Source organism: Stegodyphus dumicola, chromosome X1 (genome assembly GCF_044657685.1).
Source record: "Stegodyphus dumicola isolate Sdum_Otavi_A_Nest chromosome X1, ASM4465768v1".
Taxonomy (NCBI): Eukaryota; Metazoa; Arthropoda; class Arachnida; order Araneae; family Eresidae; genus Stegodyphus; species Stegodyphus dumicola.
In genome coordinates this window covers 83316202-83328474 of record NC_140780.1, presented here as the reverse complement: position 1 = coordinate 83328474, position 12273 = coordinate 83316202, and the positions used below count along the sequence as shown (strand labels likewise).

General features: G+C 33.8%; 1 protein-coding gene across 3 annotated transcripts in view; it reads left to right on the top strand.

The window, feature by feature from the left end:
• The window catches only part of AstCC (Allatostatin double C), a 95924-nt gene that overhangs the window by 67944 nt on the left and 15707 nt on the right, over positions 1 to 12273 (top strand). The window contains exon 3 of one of the 3 annotated variants that reach the window (XM_085808672.1): positions 6367 to 6713. The exons of the other annotated variants lie outside the window; for them this stretch is intronic. The gene's annotated coding sequence lies outside the window, so the exon portion shown is untranslated. Of the gene's footprint in view, positions 1 to 6366; positions 6714 to 12273 lie in introns of those variants that run through there. 3 annotated transcript variants of the gene reach the window in all.

The following is a 12273-nucleotide window of genomic DNA, read 5'->3' as shown; positions in this document are numbered from 1 at the left end:
TAGATGATATAATTATAACGAGTAGTACGTTGGAACAACACATTAGTGATCTCGAACAAGTTTTTAAATTATTAAAAGAGGCCGGTCTTACAATTAACGCCTCAAAATGCAAGTTCGCAACTAAAGAACTTAAATATCTCGGTTATAAAATTTCGCAAAAGGGTATAGAAACGCAAGATTCAAAAATAAAAGCTATTAAGAATTTCCCACCGCCCAACACCGCCAAGAAACTTTCGTCTTTCCTTGGACTATGTTCTTACTATCGATCTTTCATAAAAGATTTCGCTAATATTGTTGAACCACTCTTAGTAATCAAAAGAAAAAAGAGTAAATTTACGTGGACAGCGGAAGCTACCACGGCTTTTGAAAGATTAAAAGAAACGCTTATTAATGCCCCTGTTTTAAAATTCCCTGAGGGGGACGAAAACTTGGAAATTGCGGCAGATGCATCAGACTATTCGGTGGGTGCGGTTCTTATGCAAAATAACCATCCGCTGGCATTTTTTAGTAAAACATTGAATCAAACACAAAGGAATTATACAGCTACAGAAAGAGAAACATTAGCCGTATTAATGGCTGTACACAAATTTCGAGTTTATTTCGGCAAATCGCCAGTAACTGTCTTTTCGGATCATGCGGCTGTTGGTAGACTTTACTCGGGAAAAAACCTAACGCCCAGGTTAATAAGATGGGCTTTAAAACTCCAAGAATATAATATCACAATAAAATATAAACCGGGTAAGGAAAACAATGTAGCTGACGTACTTTCTCGTATAAAACTGGACGAGGAAGGTAATGAACTTAAATGCGCTGTGTTGACTTCAAAAATTTTAGATTCTAGAGATACGGTTATTACTGAACTGAAAGCTGATCCTGAATTTGGAAATATCTATGCTTATTTGAAAGACCCCGAAGGCTTTGAGCATATAGATATCGATGCGATAAGAAATAGAGCAAAAAACTATGAAATAATAGATAATTTATTATTCTATACGAAAACAACGAACGAAAATCTTGAGTATAAGCCAGTCATCCCAGCCTCGCTTCGATTAAGCATTTTGAGGGAGTTGCACGAAAAAAAAAACAGCGGGCCACCTCGGGGTCAGAAAGACTTTAAAAAGGGTACGCGAGGCGGTATATTTCCCGCAATTATACAAAATAGTAACGGCGTATGTCAGGTCCTGCAATCAATGTCAGTTAATAAATGATATTAATTACAGCCCGGCCGGGTACTTAAATAGCATTCGCGCTACATTTCCGAATGAAATTTTAGGCATAGATCTCCTTGGTCCCTTCCCCCAGAGCGAGTTAAATAAAAATAGTTTTCTTTTAGTAATAGTAGATCATTTTTCAAAATGGATAGAAATTGTTCCACTTAAACGCGCGTCAGCCAAAACAGTCGCAGATGCATTCTTACACAGATACATTTTAAAATACGGTGCACCGATAAAAGTCATTAGCGATAACGGAAAACAATTCATTAGTCAAATATTTGAAAACATATGCAATGGACTTGATATACGCCATATCAAAATGGTTCCGTATAGACCACAGGCTAACATAGCAGAAAGAGTTAATAAAAACATTGTAAAAATAATTCGCAGTTACGTTAGCACATATCACAAGCGCTGGGATGGCTACATAAATGAATTAGCTTATGCTTTAAGAACGGCACATCATGATACTACGGGAAAAACTCCAGCAGAATTATTTTTAGGCAGAAAGTTAATTACGCCTTTAGATAAATTATTCTTTGTGCAACAAAGAGAGCACGAATTTAAACAACAAGACGTGCAAAAATTGATTGATCAGGCGCTTAAAACCTCGGATACGGCAAGAAATAGACAGAAGTTATATTATGATAGAAAACGCCGTGAAGCAGATTTTAAAGTTGGGGATAAAGTATTAAAGCGGAAATTTTCTTTATCAAGTGCCCCAGACAATTTTATGGCAAAGCTAGCTCCAAAGTTTGAAGGCCCCTATGTAATTCAGGAAATCAAAGGAGTAGTCTTATATCTTAAAAACGAGAGAGGGGAAATCTGTAAAGCAAGTCCCGACCAGGTGAAAAAATACTATAATCCACATGATTTTGAAATCCTTAAAAGTTTCTTGCAGGACTCAAGTCTAAACGAAATAGAAGGGCCAGAGACTGCAACAACTATTCCACCACGCAAGAAACGGAGAACTGAAGAGAGACCTAGCACTTCTACAACCCGGACGTCGGTATCAAAAAGAAAAAATGATTTTCAAACTCCGGCGTTTAAGAAAAACAAAAATACAGATGAACCGGGTAAAGAAACCGTGGTAAAGACGAAAACACCACCTACAAAAGATGGCAGGAGAAATTACACATCAAGGAGAACGCGCACACGGCCACAGAGTCAGGTGCCAGCAAGGCCGCCGTTCCGGAAACTGAAACGCCAACAGGAGGCACAAAAATACGACGAACAGAAGAAATTCAAGAAGGACTCCAGACCGGAGGACGTCACGACCAGCCGTCCCAGGCAGAAACGCAAAGGCCAACAACCAGACGATTACTCCGTCAAGAGGCCAGCATGTAGAGGACGCAAAAGAAAGATCAACGGGGACGACAATTGGAGATCAACAAGGAGAAGATTGACATCCATGACACCTCTAACTTGGGATCAATTTTGTCAAAAACGGATGACGGAGTTTCAAGCATCGAAAACTCAAAGATAAGTTAAAACCTTCTATAAATATTTTTCTCTTTTGTTCCGAAATGTTATGCATAAGTACGAAGTTCTATGTTTTGACGAAAGTCAATATGTCTCGGTTGAGACTTAGTTTTGTTTTACTTTATTTAGCTAAGGCAAAAGTATTATTTTCTTTAAGTGTAAAAGCTAAAAACAAGCATTTTCTGTTGGTCGAAAGACTAATTCTGTTATGTTAAAGCCAAAATTTGGCCGGAGATAAAAATAACTTCGTATTCTTGTACTAATAAGAATTTTAGTTTCAGTGCCGCCAGCTTGGCGAAGGATGAGTAAAGTAAAAATTTATTTTCTCTTATTCATGTTATGGTAAATTGTAAAAAGCATATGTATTAAACTTTTGTAAATGTATGTAAATACTTGCATGTTATGTAAAAGTAGAATTTAGTCTAGAAGCATAAAATTGTAGATGCTAAAAGTGAATGCTTAAAAGCAATGAAGTCAAAATTTAAGTATTAAACTGTAAAGTCATGCTTTAGAGCGAAAGCCTGCATGTTTAAAAGATGAATGAGGGGGAAGTTAGAATGAATGTGTTTTGTAGGGTTCTCCACCTACATTTGAATTTTTAAGAATATTAAAGTAGCTCATTGAGTTGTAGAATGTCGAGTAAGGTGTGTCTATTGGGTTGTTGAATTCTAACAAATCATGGTGGTTAGGGGAAGTGTTGTAAGACTAAAACACGAATATTCCCGTTTGACACCACACACGGTGGAGAGCCAGGGTAAAGTTAAATTAATGCTTGAAAAATTGAATGAATGTGAAGTAAGCAATAACTAAGAAAAACGAAACGTTAAAAACAAAAATTTATTGTGTCAAGAAAGTGTAAATTATAATGTATGTAGAAAGATACTGATACTTATTCCTTCCAGATGCTGGAAGGAAAGACCAAGATTGATTGATGAAGTCCAGGAAAAGTTGCTGTAAGAAGAAACCTTTGTAAAGAGTAACAGAATTTTAATTGTTACATAAGATTATTTTTGTGTAAACGAGGCTTTCGCCAGTTAGTTCAGAATTAGATAAACTTACAACAGGTCGTTTGTAGGACCTGCTTCCAAGTTTTCCAAATTCTGGCAGCGGCAAATGTAGGGTTTATATTTATTTTAACTAACATTTATTTTAAGTTTAAACTATCTTTCCTGTCAATCCTTACTTTCCCCTGGAACTGCCAATGCCAGAATATGTAAATTTGAGTAGAACGCGCAAGCATTCAAATTATCAGCGGAAGTAGTATGATTTAAATAGAAGGAAACAAGTTCGGTGAGAGAGAATTATTCTTACTTAGCGAGCGCGGAGGTAGTTATAGAGATTTGAAAAACCCCGCGTTGCGGCCTATGTGCTTGGCGGGAAGTAGTTGCAATTGTTCCAGTGAGCTTCAAGTCTGCTGAATTAGCAGCCGTATTGTAAAACGCGGTGAGTTAGTTATTTGAGAGAGCCTCGTAGTTAGAATATTGTCTTTAATTTCTTTTCAGGTTTTTATTTTTATTTTGACTGCCGAGTTGGCACCGTTTGTAAGCGTCAAGAGAACGCAATTGTAAATTAGTACGTTGAATAAAAAGGGACTTAAACCCTTTATAAGACTCTGTGGTTTATACAAGCTTTCACAGTCACCTCTTGGTTGCGTGCTAGTTAGAGGCGCGCAACGTTATAATGTAATTATTACTCAAACATGCTTCTGGGAATTATTTTAAGCACCTTATAATGTATTGAGCAAATGATCAAGAGGGTAAGATATTTTATCGATAGGAAAATATTATAAAGGCTGCGTTTCCTAAAATGGTAGCCTATAGTGAAGTGAAATTCCGCCAGCAGAAAACTGAATTTATTGATTAAGGCAAATCTTGCTAAAACTGTCGGCTAGAAGTAAAAGCTTACAAAGTGGAGTACTTTCTTGTGAAAGCTGGTTCGATATGAGTTCGATCCCAGACAAACGAGCCAACTGGGCCAAAGGGCGTTTTTGTGGTTTTTCCTAGGTGCAACGTGGATAAGAGCCTATTTTCTTTAAGTAGTCCTCCACGAAGGTACACCTTCCCTTAGGCAAACAGTTCTTGAGTGTTTTTGCCATAATCAAGTAAACCAAACGAAACCAAACGGAGGGAAGCTGTTTCTTATTTATGCTAAATGTGTCATAACACCATGCAAACTCCATCCAGCTAACCTATTTCAGTACCCCAGAATAGAGGCTGAGGTTAATTACTTCCTTTAGCAGCTTTAGCTACTATACAGTTGACTTGTTCTGCAAATGCTGGATATTCTCGTTTTTATAATCAGTCGTAAAGATCGAAAATAAGTGTGCAAAATACAAAAATCCTTTACAGGCATTCCATTGAAAGATTATAAATTCTTCGGGACCATCACCCATAATTCTATAAACTCCTAGTTCTTAAACTGAAGTTTCATGAAAATGCAAGTCCTTTAAATTAATGAAGTTGAAATACAAGTGTCCTTCAGAGTGTTAAGAGAGATTTAGCTTAAAACAAGTAGGTAAAGGAAATTAGCTATGGCAATAAACTCTCAACTGTAAATTCAGCTGTACAGTTTGTAGCTATTAATTGTATCTTCACTAATTCAGTACAGTAAGTTAATAATTTGGGTTTGAATGTTTTTATTAAATTTTGAAACCACCTGTTAAAAAGCATTTTGCTCCACGTTCTTCTGGTGTTTTGAAAATGGAAACTTTGAAGATGTGGTATAGATTTTAACTAATTTTATCAGTGATGGGCAAGGAGTACTCTTTAGTAAAAACATAAAATACTGTAAAATAAATAAAATAAATATGGTCTTCACCTTAATAATAAATACATCCCTCCTGATTTAAATAACAGAATTTCATAATTTTCAATTCCTGGTGTTACTTTCTAGTATACCGTATTTTAATCGTTTGAACAGCATCCTGATTAGCAGTTCAATATTTAACAGACCTAAATTTTCGTTACCTAATTTGCTTTCAGTGACAATCTTATATTTTGCTTGATATGTAGTTTATATTACCTTCATTCTGCTTGACTTGGTATAAATTCTAATTTAATACTCTAACGATATTTAGTAATTTGCTTTATGTAACTTTAACGAGTTATTGAGTATCGGTCGAAGAAAGAAACATGAAAAATCAGTAATGCCCTCTACGGGATTCGAACTCTGGGCCTAGCGGTAGCCAGACAGATACGCTCACAATTGTACCACGAAAGCACGGGGTATAGAAGGAGAAAGTTCCTTACAGGCTTATATAAATAATTATCTTATCGCGTATGTTATTTTGGTACAGAATATATTTTATACTTCTTGGTGGATTTTATGTTCCAGTACAACAAAAGTTACAAGAGCATGTTTTCTCATATTTCCATTTTCTACACTCATATAAAATCTGTTTGATCATTTACTTTGCTGTTATGATTATTTCTAAATACCTCAACAGTATCAGAAACTAGTAAATCATAAATTAAATATACTTATCATAATAAATCTTTCACAAAAGGCATTGAGGTAGATATTTCTATCTCCGGTCTTGAAGGTATTAATGAAGTAATCGTAAACAAGTGACAAAAATATCAAAGATTTTCGAACAGTTGACTCTAGATGTCGTCATTTATTATAAAATAACAATAAAGCATCTGAAGAAAAATGTGATATTATCTTTCAGGATAGGAGCTTCAAGGATTCAACAACGGAACGAACTGGACAAGAGAGAAAAATGAACTTGAGTTTTGCACTGATAAGCAGATCGTAGGGCATTTCAATCTGCGTGTTGCTCACGTTCTAAATTCAGTAATAAATGGCGCTTCAAAAGTCAAAGAAGACAGAGTCAAAGACGTTTTTTTCATTTAAAATTAAGAAATTCTTTTGATGCCTCTGTCCAATTTAATGCCGAAGTAACAATTTTACACTGGATGATGGAAATGTGGCAGTAATATAGGGTGCAATTTGCCACTTACGATATTATCTAAGAGAAATTTGTGATGCATTTTATGAATTTGTGAATTATGATGACGTTAATTAAAAATACAGAACGAATAACTAAATGTTTGCATTGATTTAATTGATTTTGATTGATTTTGATTTCAGAAAGATTTAAATTTGCGACTTATTTGATCCTTTATTTGATAAAACAGGAACCTTTGTTTAATGCTCCTATAAGTTTAAAACGTAGACAATGCAATTTTAGAATCTTTTAAGAGTCTATTTTTATTTCGAGAAAAGACAAACTATATTATTTTTATGTATTTATTTCCCTTTACGTTCCAACATTAATTGATAGGATAATTAACAAATCACTCCTTATCCACCAATAATGCCTTACAAGTAGCATAATATTTATTAATTAGCAAGAGAGTTTCTAACTTACTTGAATTAGCAACAAAATTTGTATTCACTTCATTAAAATTTGGCCCTTGTACAAAGATTATTTTTAAGAACTTTGCTATTTACGAATTAAGGAGGTTATTAGCTTTATTTTACGTAACTTTCAATATTAAATCTTAAACTGATTCACTGACGGGAAGTATACTATATTTTATTGTTTATTACAAATAGTTTGCATTGAATTTACGCATGTCCTTTCCTGAGTTTCATATTCATTTCAAGTTAAAAGGGGTATGATTATGTATTTCCTCCTTTTTTACTACTTGATGAAGGTATGATCATCAAGTAATTAAAATAGTGAGATTAAAAGTAGGACTTTCCTGCATAATCTTATACTCCTAATAAAGGGTTATAATGAGTTTTAGTGAGTTGGGCTTCATATCCATATCTATTCAGCAGTTTAACTTTAATGTTTTATTAGTTTACGAAGTCCCTATTTGATTCATTTCTCTTAATAAGAACATGTGCAGTATTTTAGCAGTAACTAATAAAACAAATTAAAATTAACTATATTATTTTCAGCGGTTAGTTACCATACACATTTTTAATTCATATATTGAAATGATAAATTGTAGCTAGTAAATGTATTAAAAAGCATATTTTACTCTCTCTGTCTTTCACCAGTGCTTATGTTACTCGCTAGGAACAGAATAACATTTGAAATTTAAAACTCGCATTTGTTTAAACTACCTGTTGATTAATTATACGTTATCAAGATGATAGTAAATGCAGGAAATTGAAAAAATATTTTATGAAAAAACTGAACAGCAGGGTAAGAATGGTGATTGACAATTATATAAATTACTCAAAATTCCAGGGAAACAGTACATTTAATTCTTCATTGAAACAGAATCTTTCAACTCCGTATCATTCCTTGATCTTCTAAAAACGCACAACAAATTTCAATTCTACATTACAGTTTATTAATAGCTTTTCCGTTTCTCTACGAATATTTGCCAATTCTGTTGAATAAAAATGACTAACCTATTGACAGCTACCCTGTTGAATAAAAAAGTAACTGTTTTTAATCATATTTTTGTGTGTTTTTAATATATGTTTTTCACTATATGCTATTATTCAATTAATTGAAAGCTACTGCTGCTGTCCAAGCTTTTTTTTTTTTTTTTTCTATCTGTTTCTGACAAAATTTATGACAAATTCTCCGGCAATAAATGAATAAATAAATAAATTAGCTTCTGATATAAAAAATATACTAAATTGTTTGTCATAACTTTTCACTGCTCTGTTCCTACAAAACTTGAAGGGAGCCTCCGTAAGTTCAATTTCAATAATATTTTTTTTCAATAAAATTTGCTGTTCAGTCCTTAAAGACCTGTCGCAAAGGCAGAAAATTACTGCCAATTTGGCCTCCTGCTTTTGCTTTGGCAACTTAAACCGCTATCAGACTTGACAGCTATCCGCGACTGGGTGTCGAAAGAAATATTTCCTGCAATCTTCGCTTTCGAGATATCTGATTAGTTGACTTAACGCGAAAACCTAGGCGACACACAGCTGTAAGCAAAACATTTTCGCCTCAATCACAAAACGTCCCGCGTATGTATCAGCCAAGAACCTAGAAGAAGGCGAAGTTCGTTTCTCGGAAAAGTTGCTTCTAGTATCACGCGTCGCTAGGTGTAATAACCTTAGTCACCCGCACACCGGTTTAGCAGATAACATCTGAGCAAAGTTTTCCAATTCCTTACCCAAGTTTATTGACTTAAAAGGTTAAATCAGGATCCATCAAATATGATCTATACAATACGTTTCCATAGTAAATTTGGCATAGTAAATTTCCATAGATAATTTGGCAAAAATAGTTAATTTAGAAGTAAAAATTATAATTTATTCAAAAGTTTAAACTGTAATAATATATGTAATCATTTGAAGAAATTAAATTTATTATTAAAAAAATAATTAGCGATGAAATGAATTTTAGAATTTAGATAAGTATTGTCAGAGAATTTATAAATGGTAGAGAAATATTGTTTTGATGGAAAGAAAGAAACCATATTTATCTTAACACAAAGTTAGTAAGGAAATCAGTAATTTGAAAATGAATGATTCTGTAAGGTATTTCTCCCGCCTTCCTAGCGTTCCTTCGTGGTGTAGTGGTTCAGCACGCTGGGCCGGTATTCCAGAGGTCCGTGGTTCGATTCCCGGCGAAGGCGATTGCTCATTTTTCATCTTGCCTGCTTCATCTTGCAAAAAATACCTAATATCTCTACAATTCATTTTTATCAAATTTGCCAGGGATATCTTTATTCCTCTTTTTAAAGCATCAAAAAATCTATTTATTCTTATCTCAGCGAAAATTTGCACATATTCTTTAATAATACTGATTGACTGCTCATGCTCTATACTTGAAATTATACTCTTTATCGGGAACGAATTAAATCTGTGATCTAAATGAGCTAGCAGCAGTTATAAGTTCTGAGTTCAGAGACATTTTCACTTTTTGTAATAATAATGATGATAATCAGTACAATAAGTTTTTGCCGAAGGCGGAGGTTAGTTCATTAATATATTGAGCGCATGGCAAAATCGCATTCCATAGAATTAATTTTTTATGGGAAAAATGTGTTAGGAGGTATAGTTTCAAATTAAGAATGTATGTGTTAAACCTAAACATTGTTGTAATTGAAAAGGGGAACATGAAACAACTTTTAATTGAAAGGACTTTTATTACTGCTTAATAAATATGAATAAGATCCAAATATATTTTTTTCAAACTGGTGATTTTTGCTTTGGAAAAAGACCCAGCTCTTTAAACTCTAGCGGTTAAAGAGCACAGAGTTTTGCTATGGCTCTCATTTGCTATGGCTCCTTCCTTCATTTGGTTCAATCTCTATACAAAGTCAGTTCTTGTGCATTTTTTTTTTACAATTCGCTTGATTTTTTATAAGCTTAAGGAGCTTCATGTTCTGTTCTATCATTGCTTTGCCTGTCGACTAGTGTGATAATATCGTATATTATTCTTTCTCCTCTTTCAATACCTTAAAATCCTTCATCCGCAATTGCTTTTGTTATTCGTACGATTTCTTTGGCTTCATATTCAATAGATTGGAATTCTTTAAAACTGTTTACAACTTCTGATTAGAGCTGACGTCAGTAAGCAATCAGTGTTGATGAATTAACTTATTCTCATGCAAGCTCAATCATTTCTAAGCAATATCTCATGTTGAATTGCTTATAAAGTGCCTCTAGAGCAACACGCTTGCCTTCATCTAGTGCTGTATTTGCAGAGGTGTAAATATACCTGACGTAATAGGCTTTAAATGCTTTTATGATCCCTTGATACATCGGTTTAATTTAGGAAACGGTGTTTTAAGGGAGGAACAGAGCCTCTATACTTCGATGCAATATTATGAAGGCTACTGGATCGTGTTGTAATGTTATGAAGGCTTCATAATCGTGTCCTGGGGTATTACATAGTATTAGAAACCTCAAATTTTGCTGTTTTAATAATATTTCGCTTCTTTAATAAAGGATTTTTGAAACAAGTCATTGAAGAGCGCTTTTGCTATCCAATCTCTTCTGTTCCACTTCCAACACAACGGACATTAGCTCAAGTATTTTTCCTATAATGCACGAACTGGTTTAGATCGATAAATGACCAAAATCTTGCATTTGATAATGCATTAAAAAAGGAGTTTATCCCTAAAAGCTTTACAATCTGGGGCAACCTTTACTTTATAATGTAGGTTATTGTCCAGTTCACTTATAAAATAGGGCCTTTCCATCTGCATTGAAAACTTGTTGTGAAGCATAACCTCTCTCTTCAATGACTAAAAAACTGAGGTCTGAATTTCTCTGCTGTTTCATTATCTGCCAAGCCAAATTCCGTCTGAAGCTTTTCATTGTGCAAAGACCCTTAAGGTTTTCACTCCAAATCTTTCTCGCTAGGAAGTTAATTTTTTTTTTTTGACAAATGGCCATCTTTATTTCAAACACATAAAGCTTTGTTTTGGATAGAAAATCCATTCACAAATGAGTTTTTTCATTTGTTTGTCGTCGATACAAGCTGTTAATATTTTCTCCATCCTTTCCAATCGCGGAATTTTTTAAACTTGAGCAAGCTTTCTCAAAGTATGACTTTGACACCAGGACGGAATATTTTCTTTATCGTTCTGTATTATAATGCTTAATTCATTTACAGGAAACTCTCCTGCAAGTTATGAAACACATACACACTTTTTCAAATTATTTAAAAATGCAATTTTCTGATATAATACCCAAATTTGAATCTTTTTGCTACTTTATCATCTATATTCTTTCTCTTAGCTATCATACTAAATGTCTGAAATTAAAACAAACATAAATGAAAAATAAAATTCAATGACTGATAAAATTCTATTACAACTTTACTAATGTTAGTGAAATTATTTCAACTTGGCCTGAGTAACTGCTGCAGTGCCAAGCAAGGTTGCAAGATGCAAGCGTTGATGGTCTCTTGTAAAGAGTGCGTTACTAAGGCAACGCAACTGAATCTGTGTAGCGTACCACATACGAATGAAATTCTATCGCTGGACAAATTAAATGGAAGAAAGATAATGCGTATGTACAAAAAAGACGTTCCGAAAATTAGCGTTCGGCAAGGCTTTACTGAACTCGCAGTGGGGCCAGCACTAAGATTTTTATCACCAGCCTGCAGATTGAAAAATGTTGCCTTTTAGAAAGATTCAGAGGGGATTTGAATATGACACTTTCTAATCTGGAGTCAAATACCCTACTTTTACCACACCAAGCGCTGGTGCAGATATCTCTGTCAATACTCATAATATTCTACAAAAGAATAAAAGTTTTTTTTCTTTTGTTTTCTCGAAATTTTCTTGGAAATCTGTGAGAAAATTTACAAAATTCAACAGTACTATTTTCATCTAAGCAAGCTGCATTTATCGTACCACAAATTTATAATGATATGAATAATTCCAAAATTCAATGAATTTTGCCAGAAAATAATGTAGATTTGACCGTTAATTTCCTTTACTCGGTTTTGTTAAAAAGAATCTAAAGCGTCCTTCATTTTTATCAAGGCAAATATACTTCATAACTTTAGTAATAAGGCTAACTGTCTGCTTCTATTACGTATTTTAAATTATGCAGCTATATGCTTTATTAAAGAGTAAATACTCCTCTTCAGTTAAAACTTTTAAAATTGAAGTTAAAATCTTTTCTGCAGTGTCTGATG